This window comes from Echinops telfairi, unplaced genomic scaffold (assembly GCF_000313985.2).
Source record: "Echinops telfairi isolate 266 unplaced genomic scaffold, ASM31398v2 ScPeMD7_31;HRSCAF=116, whole genome shotgun sequence".
NCBI classification, from domain to species: domain Eukaryota; kingdom Metazoa; phylum Chordata; class Mammalia; order Afrosoricida; family Tenrecidae; genus Echinops; species Echinops telfairi.
This window is the reverse complement of record NW_022103928.1, coordinates 20433908-20443215: the sequence shown is the minus strand read 5'-3', so window position 1 is coordinate 20443215 and position 9308 is coordinate 20433908. Positions and strand designations below refer to the sequence as shown.

The window sequence follows — 9308 nt, the reverse complement described above, 5'->3', positions numbered from 1 at the left end:
AAAATGAGGAGCTGATACCAAGGGCTCAAGTAGAAAGGAAATGTTTTGAAAATGATGATGGCAACAAATGCACAAATGTGCTTGACACAATGGATGTATGTATGGACTGTGATAAGAGTTGCACAAAACCCCAATAAAATGATTGAAAAACAGAACAAAAACAAAACTTAAAACAAAAAAATTCCTCATTCTGTGTCTTCTTCTCCCACATTTCCTAGCTCAGCCTCTCATTATCTCTTGCGTTAGTATCATGTCTTTCTGGACCTTCATCTTACTCTTCGTGATACTAATAAAAAAACAGAACATCCAAACCCATTGTCAGTCGTTAAGTCAATTTGGACTCATGATACCCCTATAGGACCAGAGGAGAAATTTTCTAGAAAGAAAAACTCTTGGAGAAACTCCTTACTTTCCAAAACTGTAAGTAAGTCTTTCGGGGAATAGACAGTCTCATCTTCTTCTGGTGGGTTTGAACCACTGACCCTGCATTAGTAATCCAATGCTTAACCAATTGTGTCACCAGGGCTCCTTATACCAATGTAGCCTCCAGTGAAATGAGGACCTCAAAATGTAAACTAAGAAATTTGAACTTTGCAGACCTCCCAAACCAAAATCCTAAGACATAGTCTTATAATGCCAGGCCCTAGTGAGAATTTTCCTTTTGATTATTATGGTTTCATTCTAATTAATGTTCTGAGGCATCTCAATGACACCTGATAGTAATTGACTATGCTATTCAATAGCAGTGCCTGGGTTTATCTGCCCCCTCCCACCACCATCGACTGTTCTGTCGTCCTTGTCATTGGCACAAAATGATCCCCCAAAGTGACAGCCCTAACGTTCATTGTATCAGCAAGCACATCTGGTTGTTCTGTGGGCATGTCCTAATGCTAAAATTGTCCCACATCTGCTATTGTGTTCTGTGATAGAGACAGTTTGCAATCGAAACAGATTATCATCAAATAAGGCTTCTTCGATTTATTACATTATATAATTAATGGAGACTTTGATATGGCATCATAAAAAAGCAGAGTGTGGCAGAGTATTGGTCTATTTTAATTGTTTCAGGCTAATGAGAAAAGAACAAAGGTAGAATTAATATGTAAATGATGTACTTCTATCAAGTGAAAGCCAAATGGTACTATGGGACCCTGTACAAAGGTAAGAAAAGTGGTAAGAGAAATGAGTCATCATGTAGCTCAGAGTAGCAGCCCCAAATCCATGCCATCTAGTGGATTCCAACTCATAGCAAACCCCAGAGAGGGTTTCTTGGCCTTTGTAATGGTAGCTCCATCTTTCTCCCCCAGAGAAGCAGGTGGATTTGAACCAGAGGCCTGTGACGGAGCCACAAAAGTAGTAAAGGCATGCTGAGTTAAAAGAGCCTTTGGCATAGTAGTTGGTGTTTGTGGTTAGGTACTGTTGGTTGATTCTGATTTGTGGTGTGATCCAAAGTGTGCAGAGTACAAATGATCCACTGGATTACTCAGCTGTGAGTGTGCAGAAGCAGATCACCAAGCCTGCCTTTCCAGGGGCCTCTCTGCAGGTGGCTGTGGACAGCCAACCACTAGGCAAGTAGTTGAATGCTTGACCTTTTATGTCACCCAGGGAGTCCCATAGGAGTGCATTTATTCATTCAACATTCACTTCACAGCAACAACAACAAAAATCCTTTGAGTGTACACTCATCGAAAATCAGGGTTAACTTCCAGACCAATGGTGCGAGTGGCGATACTGGGAGCGCAGTGGGAGGGTGGATTGGAAAGAGAGAACCGATTACAAGGATCTACGTGTGACCTCCTCCCTGGAGGACAGACAACAGAAAAGTGGGTGAAGGGAGACATCGAACAGGGCAAGTTATGACAAAATAATAATTTATAAATTATCAAGGGTGAGGGAGGGTGAGGGGAGCAGGGAGGGAGGGGAAAAAATGAGGACCTGATGCCGGGGGCTTAAGTGGAGAGCAAATGTTTTGAGAATGATGAGGGCAATGAATGTACAAATGTGCTTTACACAATTGATGTATGTATGGATTATGATGAGTTGTATGAGCCCCTAATAAAATGTTTTTTAAAATAAATAAAGAAAGGAAATCAGGGTTAAATGCTGCTATAGGAAGCGAGGAAACAGAGGTAAACAGCACACAACATTCACAGAAGGTGTATTTGAATAACAATATGAACTCGTAATAGACCTTCACTCACGAGTTCTGTGAGGAATGATGAAGCAAGGTGAGGAGGCAGAGAAGGGCCCGGCTGTGGACTTGCTTTAGACAGTGTGGCCGGAGAAGGATTCTCTGGGGAGATGGCACTTGAGCGGAAACAGGAGTGGTATGGAGAGATGAGGCATATAAATACCTCAGGACAAAGACTTCCTGACAGAAGCCACAGAACACACAAGATGTTGACGTGGGAATAAGCTTGACATCGTTGAAGAACAAGAAGATAACCAGTGTGACCAGACCTGGGGAGAGAGAGAGAGAGAGAGAGAGAATGGTATGTGAAGAGGTGAGAACAAAAAAGAAAGCCAGAGCCCACACTGGAAAGGCCCTGAGACCACGTCAAAGATAAGGGATTTATTTTCAAGACTATGAGGAGTTATTAGGGTGTTTTTACACAGGGAAGTGATAGGATATGGCTTATGTGCTTTTTAAAAAGAGTTTGCTTGCCTATGATATATAGCTCTGAGTACAGGGAGGCAAAAATACAAGAAGGACACCAGTAAAGCACTTATATTACATTACAGATGGATCAAAGAGAGAAATGTCCAAAGGAACATTCTTTAATATATATAAGAAAACATAGGAGAGTAATTTATGATCTTTAGATTTAATATGTATTCAATATATCTATTGAGGAGAATTTCCTAGATAAAAGTGAAAAGCATTAAAACAAAGGGAAAGGATTCAGACATTGACTATATTAAAGTTTAAAATGTCTATACAATAAAAAACATCATAGAGAAGAAAAGTTGAGCCTAAAATTTGAAAAATACACTCGTAACTCATATGACTGACAAAGTTGTGGTATCTAGGATATACAAACCTATAGGATAAAGACAAATAATTCAATAAAAATGTTGGCAAAAAGAATACATTGAGGTCTAGACAAGAGATGGCAGTACCTTTGACAGGGATAGAAGTTGGACATGCCAATCGAACCCAGGGACCAAGGCAGAGCTATAAAACTTAAAAAAATTTTTCAACAGAAAATAATAGAGGGGTTTATTTGTTTGTTTGGTTTTTCTGAGGTTATGAACACCCACCACCCAAATAGTTTTAAAACCATAGGACTGGAAGAGGTACTCTAGAGAGGGGATATAAATAAATAGGAAAGAAATCCAGCATTTCTTTCCTTATTAACTTAAACCCCTCTGACTATGATGCAGTAGCTTGTAATCCATGCAAGTTTCTGCCAAAACAAAAAGTTATGAAAATATCTCAGCCCTCACTCAACACTTTGAGAAAAGGAATCACTGGGCCAGGGGCGCGGGACCCTGGGGCTCAGGGACATCCAGATCAAGTGGCACGACATAGCTCACAAAGAAAGTGTCTGGTGTGCAACATGAAGGGTATGATCAACGACACATGTAGAAGTTGCTGAATTGGAGAAGGTTTTGTTGTGTATATTTCTGCCAAAATTGAAACAAAACCAAAAACAACGAATAACAATAAGTACAAGGAAGAAGAAAATGTTCTAAAAATTGATTGTGGTAAAGATTGTACAAGTCTTCCTGATATGATTGAGCTATTGAATTGTGTGATATGTGGGTGAAGTGCCAATAAAACTGTTTAAAAAGAAAAAGACAGTGTTTGGCAGCCTACTTTACTGAATAATGCCTGAGTATTAAAAGCCATAAACAACCATCTAAGCTGCAACTATTGATGCATGGAAACAATTAGTCCAAAGAGCTAATGGACCATACAAACCTCAGATTCCATGACCCTAGAACCAGAAGAACTCTCTGGAATGCAGCTACAGCTACCAGCTGCTCTGAGTAGGATCATTCTGTTGTTGAGAGATGCCACCGAGTCAGTTTGGACCCATCACAGCCCTATGTATAACAGAATGAAACACTGCTGGGAGGTGTGTCATAATTGTCCCTATGCTTGAGGCAATTGTTGCAGCCACTGTGCCAAACCTTCTCATGGAGAGCCTTCCGCCCTTTTGCTGCCCTTCCACTTTACCAAGCATAATGTCCTTCTCCAGGGACAGGTCTCACTTGACAACATGTCTGAAGTACGTGAGACCAAGTCTTGCCATACCTCCCTTATGCATAGCCTCAAAACACTGTCAGGGTCACGTTAGAAGGTCTTAGAGAGAATGAAAGCAAAATTGTGGAGCAAATTCAGAATTATAAAGAAGAGCAGGCTTACTGGTCCCCTAGATAATGGGGGAACCCCCAAGACTATGGCCTTTAGTCACCCTGCAGGCCCAGAACGGAACACACCCTATGGTTCAGTTATCATTCAACAAATAGATCTAAAAGGTAAACAATAACACTAGAGGAATACAAACTCCTTCAAGCAATCGACCAAACAACCCGAGGTCAAAGTGCAGTATTTTCCCAAAGACAAAATTCAGATGTCAGCGAGGGTTAGTTAGGAAAGAAGGAAGAATGCAAACAGGAAACACAGGAAGTGGAACGAGAGATGTTACATTGTGGAGGTTGCAACCAATGTCATACCACCCAATGTGTATGAAATGTTGAATGCAATTTGCTTTTGAACCTTCACCCAAATCAGAGTTGTAAAAAGAGAAGAAAAGAAATGAATAGATACAAATAATCCCTTAGCTTCAACTTCAAAAGAAAGAAAAGTCTTATTAAAAACAACTAGCAAATCCAGATTAAAAAGCAAACAGAAAGGATGTATTAGAAGATAATGGGCTACTGTCGAAGTAGCTTTAACTTGAAGGACCCAGATCCTAGAGGGAAGAGACGTTCGCCGTGATGAGTCTAACTTTCTGCATGAAGCTTTTTCTTTGCATTTGCTATTTCTAGGTGTGAGGAAAGAGACTAGAAACCTGGAACATTGAAAGAAAAGTCAGTGGAGCCTTAAGCAATTTCACAAAGTTCCAGAGGGGCAGATCCTATTCACAGCTATTGAATAGATTCCATATGATGATGACCTTATAGGACAGGAAAGAAATGTCCCCTCCAGGTTCCAAGACTTTTAATTCTTTATAGAAATAGAGAGTCTCATCTTTCTCACAAAGCGTAGCTGATGGTTTCAAAGAGCTGGCCTTGTGATGAGCAGTTCCATACAGAATTTGCCACACCACCAGAGCCCCACTCAAAATCTCAGCCCCCTGCTATCAAGCTGATGCCGACTCAGAGTGACCTGATGAACTCCTATAGGGCAGGCCTGCCCTTGAGAGTTGGCAAGACTGCACCTTTTTCTTTTCACTCCAAGAGTTTTCTAGGTACATAATTTATATATTTAATTGAATAGTTCAACTGGTCAATCGTATCATCAAGGGGAACTTTACCATCTCCACCACATCTATCTTAGAGCATTCCCTCCCCCTATGGTTATATCACATTAAACTGAGTGGTGCATTCACGATCAGTTCTAGTACTTCTCTCCCTCTCCTGCCTTTATTATTTACACCTGAAATCACCAATCCCTCCCTATTGCCCTTCCTCCACCCCTGCAGGCCCTATAACACTTCGTATCAGTTATTATCATTATACAGCCAATCCTTCTGTTCTTCACAAAAAACCATGAGGAATAAATCACACTAAGGTGGTAAGGATAAGATCGTATTAATATAGAGACAAAAATACAAATAAAGTGTCTGTGGGAGAAGACCCCATCAACCTTCAAAAGGCCAGGGGAGGGGAATTTCTGTCATGGAACAACTAAGAGATGCTTGCACCAGTACAGGTTCAGGTCTTGTCTATAGGGAGATCTACCACCCAAGAATCAAGTTCGATCCAGCATAATCAATATTAAGACTGTACCTTGTTATGAGGGTAAAAAGCCCCTCTTCTCTCCCATGAAGAGGCTGGTGATTTTGATCTGCTGACCTTGCAGATCCGAGTTAGGGGATATACATTGGTATTTAGGAAAACCAAAGCAGTGGTGAGGAGCGAGATGCTAAGGAATTATTCTGATCTTTTTAATTTAAATTTATTTACCCCTAACAACATTCTCTAAATTGTTCATTTTTAATTTCTAAATTCTTATTAAGTCAAGCACCAAGCACAACTTTCAGTACTCTCACAGTCCTGGAGAGAAGTATTTCTCTCAGGAACAAGCAACGAGGAAAATCCCTTAGGAAACACATGAGGGATTTCATGGAGATCCTTTGAGACTCTTAAGAAGAACTATATTCTGGGAGTAAGGTTAACTCAGAGTAAGACCAAGCATTACACATTCTGCAAACAAGCCTCGAGTGAGCTCAGTCTCAGGCTGGCTCGAAATGGTACACCCTTCTTCTAACGGCTACAGGACAGAATGAATCCTGTTTGAAGGAAGATAGCATTATTCAAAGCCTCAGCACTTTTCCATGTAAAATACCAGAGTCTCTGTGGAAAGCAAGAAACAGGAGCAAGAGAAAGAATAGACAACAGAAACAAACCCACGAGTAAACTATAATATTGTCATGATCAGACATGGATTTTAAAATATTGTGATGAATGTATGGAAACTAGAGTTTTTTTTCACTCGAAGACTAAAATTCATTTATTATTATTTGTTTATTTTATGGACACAAAAATAGCAACTAGACAATCTAGAATTGAAGAATACAGTTGCTGAAATTAAGAAACTGCAGTCAGGTCAGAACCCTGAGGTACTTCAACATTAAAAAGTCAAAAACCAAACTCACTGCTTTGGAGCTAATTCTGACTAATAGTGACCCTGCATGAACCCCAATGCTTAACCATTGGGCTCCAATCCACCAGGTCAGCAGTTTGAAACCACCAGCGCTTTACAGGAGAGAGATGTCTTTCTACTCCGGTAAAGAAATACAGTCTTCGAAACACAGGGCAGGATATCTCCCATGGCAGTGAATTTGGTTTTGAGTTTGAGGACAGAATAGAGCCCTTGTGACCTTTCTAAAGCTGTAAATCTTTACAGGAGCAGAAAGCTGGCAGGTCTGAGCTGCTGACCATGTGGTCAAACAGCTCAATGCATAACCGCCAACATCACCAGGGCTAAAAAAAAGATAGTAAAAAAGGCAAAGAAGGGAAAGGAAGAGAATTCATAAAATCTAAGCAAATAAAATATTTTAATAAGAGCTATATCATGATTTTACCAGTGCAACGAAGGATGAAACAGTGATTTGAGGAGAAAGTGGCATATAGGCAACTAGCCAGAGCAACAACAATCTAGAACTCAGAAGTACAGGCATGAGGCGACAAGAGTCAGGAGGGATATCGAAAAGGAGGATTTTTTTTTAAGATGGGAGAAATAACAGCCTCTCTGCAAATGGAAATGGGGTCCACTGGAAAGGGGGAAACCGAGGTTGCCGTGGAGGGAGAAGGCAGCTATGGAGGCAAAATCTTTGAGGAAATGAAAGACAGCAGTCTCCTCGGGTGGTCATGCGGTCAACCATCCCAAGCAAAGCTTACCTGGGAGAATGCGAAGGGTGCTGTTGACAATGACACACAGACACTCAGCTGCACTGGCATGTGCTGAACCACACAGGACCTACACGGCAGCCTACATGTTGAAAGAAGCTAGAGCCTTCGAGGAAGGATGGCCTTCCCTCCACTGTCTGACTGAAGAAAACAGCCGTGAACTAACTGACAGGTGGCAGGGGAGGGGGATTCTTAGATCAGGGTCCAGTCAAGCACAAGCCCAGCAGCACTTTCTGTGATGCATAACATGCCCTGTAGTAGAGTTGACCAATATCACAGCCACTGGTCACATGTGCCTACTGAGTCTTTGAAACGAGGCCCGTATGTATGCCTATGAAATGAATTTTCTACTTTGTTTAATTTTAATTCATTCAAACAGCCACATGTATGCCCAGTAGTTACTATACAGTACAGAAAAATAAGAATATGAACAAAGTATTGAAAAATAATTTTAAGACATAGAAAAGCATTCTAAAATGAAAAATGCTAAAAACAAACCAGGCAGAGGGGTAGACTGGAGTGAGTCTATATGAGTTTAAACACAGGGAGCAGGAAGGTGAGAGAATACATTTTAATTCACTTCCGCCTCCTCCCAGACCAAATTGGGCAACACATTGTTATGGAAGCCACTCAAGAAAACCCCGTTCAAAGTCTGAAATGTCACTGCCATGTAAAAATTATTCTTCCTCACAAGAAGCAGATGGGTTTAATACACTATGAATGCTGCCTATTTTTCTCGGAGCTCAAGAATCCTTTCCCAAAGATCGGCTTTCCGCCTCTAACAAAGGAAGAAAAAAAATGTGATTTCTGAAAATTCCAAGTTACAAGATTATTTTATTATTGTTGCTTAGAAATCCAGTTTCCTGCTTTTTGTATTTCTAAAGGAGCAAAGAAATTTATTCTTTAGTGTACAAAATGAGAAGGAGATTCTGATTGGCTGAAGCCACAGACCTGTTACTTCTGCTTTAACAAAAGGAATTTAAAAGGAAAACAATCAGAGCATGCATCCCTAACCCCTATCAGCCACAGACATTCAGAATACTGTCCTGGTCATGTCCTCAAATGCTTAGCTGGAACATTGCAGGCAACTCCTGTGATCTTCCCTCACCAACCAACACAACAAGACCAGACTGGGCCGAGAACCACTCACCCAGTTGAAGAATTCCAACTTCAGACAGGGGTCAGATGGAGTGCGGGTAATATCTGGATATCTCTTCACACTGTATTTTGGAGTAAAGAGACAGTGACATATCTTTGTTAGTTTTCATTCTCTAAGTGACCCCAGGTTTCACGTTAATGTAATCAGAACATGGAAACACTCACAAGCCCAGAAAGAGGACTTTGTCCTCTTTTTTAAAAGATCCTAATATACATCCTTTCTAGAAAATGTCTCTGTGGACCAATCAGGGTAGCACTATAATTGGTCAGACTCACAAGTAGACAAAGCTGAATTTCTCTTTGTCTTTGAAGCAAAATCATATCTTTAGGGTGCTTAGCCTAAATCGAGTGCTAGGATATACCAATGCAGGCCTGGGGGTGGGTGGGGATCTTCTAGATTAACTATGCTTTGGAACCAGGGATTGGCCAAAGTTAATCAGAAAGCTCAGGAACTGAAGACCCCATAGATGGCTACAACCTTGTATAGTGGATTTTAGCAGCTGTCCATTCATGGATCTACCTTGGGTTTGGTATCTAGACTTACACTTCTGCTACAATGAATTCCC

The 9308-nt window shown here is 40.8% G+C and overlaps 1 protein-coding gene across 4 annotated transcripts in view; it reads right to left on the bottom strand.

Moving 5' to 3' along the window:
• FHIT (fragile histidine triad diadenosine triphosphatase) overlaps window positions 1-9308 on the bottom strand; it is a 1817667-nt gene that overhangs the window by 1481151 nt on the left and 327208 nt on the right. For all 4 annotated transcript variants that reach the window (XM_045289941.1, XM_045289943.1, XM_045289944.1 and 1 more), the window contains exon 3: window positions 8735-8804. The gene's annotated coding sequence lies outside the window, so the exon portion shown is untranslated. The remainder of the gene's footprint in view (window positions 1-8734; window positions 8805-9308) is intronic.